This window comes from Vanessa cardui, chromosome 18 (genome assembly GCF_905220365.1).
Source record: "Vanessa cardui chromosome 18, ilVanCard2.1, whole genome shotgun sequence".
Classification (NCBI taxonomy): Eukaryota; Metazoa; Arthropoda; class Insecta; order Lepidoptera; family Nymphalidae; genus Vanessa; species Vanessa cardui.
In genome coordinates, this window is record NC_061140.1 from 7,239,791 (window position 1) to 7,246,433 (window position 6,643).

Here is a 6,643-nt window from a genome sequence, read left to right on the forward strand (position 1 = left end):
TAATTAAACTGAAAACTGCTATCTGTAAACGAAATAGATTAAATTATTTTTTAGAATAAGGTAATATTAAAATTATAGTCTAAAAGACTTTTTTTGACTTTTTTCCTCAATCTTGGTGATTGTAATTTTAATTTTACACTTTAACCGTACATGCTATAAAGCCACGCTACTTAAGATTTAATTATTCATTGTTTTTAATCAACTTTGATTTTGGTTCCATGATTTTACCAAATGAAACATAATAACGTAAATATTTCTTGATGACGATGTCCTTAAAGAATTTAGATCAGCGCGAACAATTTGAAGGGTGACTATATGGAAATAAAATAATAGCGATAATTTTGCGTTTGGATGAAAATATAATTGCAATCTGTATTCCCTCATCTATACTATTAGGGGTGATAACCTGAACCAAAGAAGATAATTCAGACACAGTAGAACCAACGGCATGACGTATTTTCTTAAAAATACCAATACCGGTAACTTCCATGCTCATTGCTGCTACTAGTTAATAACATCGTAGCAAAAGTAACTACATTATAAAATAAAAAAACCCAAAAAGGTTTAATTAGCCTAACTTGTAATGCGAATCATGGAAATCCTTATGATATGCAGCTTAAAAATAAACCCATTATATCAATCAGACACTTATATATAAGACATCTCACAGAAGTAATAACTTATTAAAACTTTATCCATATCAAAATATACTTGGCGTAATGACGCTTGTCTTCGCCAGATCTATTGACTCCCATGGAGACCCCATTTAACCGGCGACACCCTCTCTTTCAGTGTTAAATTTTCTTATTTGTTACTTAATATTAAAAACAATTTAACAACAATATATCAATATTTTTATAATTATATCAATATAAAAATTAACATGTTGATATTCTTAAAATAAAGCTGACTTAACGAAATTCCTGTTATGAACAATTTAATAAATAAATGACAATCACATTACCTGTAGTCTTTTTGTTATTAAATTATTGTGACTTGATTTTCCTTAAATGAATAGAATATATTTTGTCATTAAAATAGAGAAAACCTAATTATTTAAGGATGCATTTAAAAAAATAATGGTATTATTATTTTTACGAACCTACCTTACGTGCCATGATGACTGAAGTACTGAAACTATTATTTTGTTATGCTTTACCGATATATATACAGATTGCTTTGTTTATGTAATACACAGTAATAGTCTAATGTATTAGTTACTTTTTCTTTTGATTAGAAATAGTTCTAACAACAGAGTATATTAATTATTTAGTGAGTATGTTTTATTGTTTTAAAGCCTTGATAATATGAGTAATTTAGACAGAGTAAAAATTGTGAAACCTGAGGATAGAAAGACTTTTAGACACGCCGAAAGTAATCAGGATTAATACGAAACGAATTTATTGCTAATTTACATGTAGAAAAATAAACAATTTATTTTTCAAAGCATGTTTTTATACCGATTTCTTGAAAGCGATTATCGAAATTAATTTGAAATGCTTCGTTGTATTGAGATTGTACTTTTATAATACAGTAAAATGTAAATATTTTATGGTCAAATAGATGGTTCTTAGAATTTAACAGTTTTAGATATATTTAAGTTATTTATACTACATATTTAGAAATAAAGTCAACAAAGATATAGTTAGTAAATATTTAATTTTGAAGAACAGTTTTTTACCCTTACATTTATGTGTACCTACGTGTGTCATAGCATTATGTGAAATATAAAACAGTCAGTTATGCTCTTTTTATTTTAGAAATAAAGACAATTATAATTACAAACTTCAACAACAACAACAACAGCCTGTAAATTCCCACTGCTGGGCTAAAGGCCTCCTCTCCCACCACGCTGTTCCAATGCGGGTTAGTAAAATACACATGTGGCAGAATTCCTATGAAATTCCTCACGATGTTTTCCTTCACCGCTGAGCACGAGATTAATTATTATAAAGACAAATTAAGCACATGAAACAGAGGTGCTTGCCTGGCTTTGAATCCGCAGTCATCGGTTAAGATGCACGCGTTCTAACCACTGGGCCATCTTTCTAACCACTGGGCCATCACTCTTATTACAAACTTCAATAAAAACATTTTCGTTAACAAAACAATATTCATAGTAAAACTAATTTAAATACTTGAGATATATTTTTCAGAATACGTTTTGTCAGAGTGCAAATGTTACATTTTTATAAAATGGTGACTGTTGCATGTTAGTCTCAAACAGAATACCTATATATTTATAATCCTTTAAAATGATTGAATGTATATAAGTATAGTTTTAAAAAAAAAAAGATATTTTTAGAGATAACTTTGCGATTGTTTTTATTGTATCGTACCAAATTAATTACATCAGTTTTTCGAAAACAATAAATAACTAGCATGTATCCTGAAGATTATCATATATTTTTTTCATTTGATTTAGGTACTGCATTGGATTATATACTTTTTGGAATTATAAAACTTGCATTTAGCTTATGTAGTCTCCTTAAGTAGTTGTTACATATTATGATTTTGGTTTGAGGACAATCATGAAGACTTTTAAGATTTCTTTTGGACCCATTCCTCCGGTAAATTTATTAATACTATTCATAGCACTCGAATCAGTTATCTTATCTGTGATTTCTTCGAAAGGATTTTTGCGTTCCTCGATCGTTTCATTATTCTCTTCTGGTTTCTTAGAATCTTCGACAGGTTTAGCTGATTCATCTTCTACTTCTCTAGTTATTCTTCTGCAGTGACTCTGAACAATGCAAGCGATCATAATCACGCTGAAAACTGTTATCTGTAAAATAAATAAAATCAAAATTATTATAATGAATACAATTGCGTACGTGCTCTTCAAAAAAAGTGAACATTACTATATAAAAAGATAAATTATAAATAAAAATAGATATTAATATATTTTTTAATTTATTAAGTTTTATACTACACTAGTTATATACAATTTGTTAAAACACCTTTTGAATTTGATGAATTCGAAAAAATTTTCGAAAAACGAAAAAAAATATTACAAAAGTGATTATGTGAATCGTCAATATTATCGTTAATGGGTCACAGAAAATCCTAAATTGATGGATCACAACGTAATTGCGTTCGCTCAAAGTTGCAGTGTGAACAGCTATGTCCGCTCAAGGAAACATTGGCATTATTTTTTTAAGAACAAGCAAGATCGAACTGTAACTGTGAGCTCTGAGCGCTATCAATAGTTCATCAATGCACAATTTATAACAGCAGGACATGATTGATAGATTTGTGAGATAACTTCTAACGTATTCGTTAACGTAGTCGGCAGTCATGAATGAAGTATTTGAAGGAAGACTCATATCGAGTTGAGGGGGTACTCAGGAATCCAGAACGGAGCTCACTCCAAAGTTTCTTTTAGGCTAATAAACTTTTATTGCTCAGTTCAAAACTAACTCTTGCGAAAAAGGCCTCTATCTAATAGAGCAATGTGCCAGCATTTTCACAAATTTAAGATCCACGTTCGAAGAGCTTGTACGTCTAGATGGTTCGTTTCTCTCGACCCGAGTTAAGTCAGAGGCCTTATATTTTTACAATCTTACCTTAAACCCCATGGCTGAAGAACTCAGAGTACTAATTTTCTTGTAAACCTTAAGTATATGTTATATACTTTTTGCTTGTCAATTTATTGGCACAATATTGCACTTTTAATAAGGGATATCCTGAATCACATTGATAATTCTGTTTCACGAAATTCACGAAGGAATAAATTTCAATACTGGTATTTTATCTCGAAAGGTCGAGAAAAGATAAAATACCAGTTTCAAAATTTAATTTAGCCCTTATTAACAAAGGTAATTTGTTTGAGCTATCATTATTTTCCGAAGATAAGAACTTTTTTGTTGTTTGGTCGTGCAAAGCCACGCAAAGGCTTATTTACTTACGATTTCGTTGGACATCTTTAGAAAAAGCATTTTAAATCTTAAAAGATAACATAAACATGTAACATAAGAAATGTAATTTATCTTATCGCCGCATTTAATCTTTATTTTATTATATTACGGAGGTTTCTTGTCTAGTTTTTATAAAACAAATTATTTGTTAAATAAGTTTGTTATGTGTGATCCTTAATTAGTTGTTCTATTTACTTATTTTGTGTCTCATTAATTTCCTAAACAATTTCCCATCCGTGTCGACCTGAAGATACAACCGAGCGAGTGGCATGCTCGACGCTGAGCATAAATATACCGACTTTACGGCACGCTGGAGATCACAATTTTTGTCATCTGAATATGTTCTACATATTGCATCGTACAATTTTTTCGATAGTTATGACCAAAAATAAAAATTAGCAAAAAACCAAAATTATGTCCCAAATTTTTAACTTTTTCTATAGATATCTCGATAACGATGCATGATACGCTAAAATGGTTTAGACTTAATAGGAGAGCAAAAAAGCGAATCTCATTGGATAGCCGAGTTATTACCTAGAAAAGAAAAAAAAAAACCCTTTCTTTGAAGATGGCGGCCTTAGCGGCCCCGAACTCTTAAATGAAAAATTCAAGTTAAGCTTTTCTAGGTATCCTTTACAACATATCAAAAAATTTAAGCCTTTTTTTCCGTCGAAATTACTTGACTAATTAGCTTATATGTAAAATTTTTTACGTTTTACATATATGGATTACATTTATATGTAAAAAGGCTAATGTAAGGAATGACGTTACTGAATTTTTCATATTCTTTTTTGGTGAAATATTCGTGTATTCGTAATGAAGTAAAAAACATGCCTCTTTTTATGCAAAAAGTCGTTAAACCTTAATTCATACAAAATTCTAAAAATTTTAGGTTACCCCGTGACAAATGTTAAAATCGTTATGACACCCATGTAGGGGAGGGGTATGTACCAGTTCGTCGGTACCAGGTATGTCATCAAAGACTGTGGCGATGGCGCTGTCACTATCAATAACATAAATAGAAATTATACCAGGTGGTGCTGCTTGGCGGGTGATGCTGGAATTCCCATAATACTAACTACTAAAAATGACTAACTTCCTTGAAATCACCCTTGCATTGGGGCCATAATACTTCGTTACGTTAAGATTCGTGGCGTAATGACGATGTAAGACATGGTCAACTTCTCACACAGTGCCATTGTCTATGGGCAATGGTGACCACTTACCATCAGGACGAGCATGTGGGCCAATATTGCTCGTCCGCCAATCTATAATATAAAACATAAATTCGATTGAATCGTAGTTTACCGTTCGTGGATATTCCAGCCCTAAAGGGTGTAATAGGGAGTAGCAGTTCGTATATAGGTATGTTAGTCTGGAATTCTGCTATCTTTGAAGTTAGACATATGAAACTATATTTTTGGGAAACTGGTTAGAAATTAAGTAAGGGCTGAAATAGGCCATTAGTTAGAACACCTGCATTTTAACCAATGTTTGCGGGTTTAAACGTAGGCAAGCATCACTGAATATTCATGCGCTTAATTTGTGATTACATTTCATCTCGAGCTCGATGGTGAAGGAAAACATCGTGAGGAAACCTGCATGACGTATCTAATTTCATATAAATTCTGCCATATTTGTATTCCACCAACCCAGATTTTAACAGCGTGTTGGAATAATATGTTCCAAACCTCCTCCTCAAAGGGTGACTAGGACTTGGCTCAGCAGTGAAAAATTTACAGGCTGTTGTTGTTGGTTAAAAATTAGTAGATATTTATTTAAGCATTTTTGGATATTCTCCCCTAAGGGTTGAAATAGAAGTTGAAAGTAGGTATATAGGTTCATCTTGAGATCCGTCATTTTAAAGTTAGACGATTGTCGTGCCAATAATGTTACTGAGTGATTTAAGATCTCCAAATGCGCCGTTGCATTCCACTAGACTAATAACTACGTGACTTCATCGGAATGTCACAGGGGCTACAGTTATCACTTGATGATGGATGGATAGATGAGAAAATGTGTAATATACCTTTGGAGTTCACCAGGGAACAGTTGCGCTTAAAGTCAATTAATAAAGCAAAAGGTCAAATCTTTAAAATGGACTGCACGGACGTGAATGAACCACCGGTGTTCTTTAGTAAGTTATAAAAAACATTTACTTTCACCCCCTTTTATAAAAGGTATTTTATATTGAACTTGAAAGCTAAAATCTTTTCTCTCTTTCTCACATAAGTTTTATAAGGACTTCCTAATCAACATTTTCAAGTGTTAATATTACGACTATAATTCTTGGAACAAAATATTTCGTATCTCATTCCTATAATAAATAAATTTTGTACATACTAGTGAAATAACAAAGAAAATGACAAAAATAATTCGGCAGATGGTCATTATAATTTCACAAGAGATGGATTATTGTTCCAAACATCAGTTTTATTAATAACTACGCAAGCGCCTACCTTTATTTAAAAACATTTAAGCTTAAGAAAACTAATGCAGATTAGAAATCATTCAAGTAACAACACCTGCTAGTACTTAATATTTAAATATTATTTCGATATTAGAAAAAAAATAAACGCTCTAAATAGAATAATTGAATATTTAATTGATTAATCGCTAATCTGCGTAGTACGTTAATATATCGGCTTAATAAAACAAATGTCTAGCTGAGTCAAAGTAAAAAGTTACCTCACTTTATAAATGAAATAAAAACTATATAAATTACA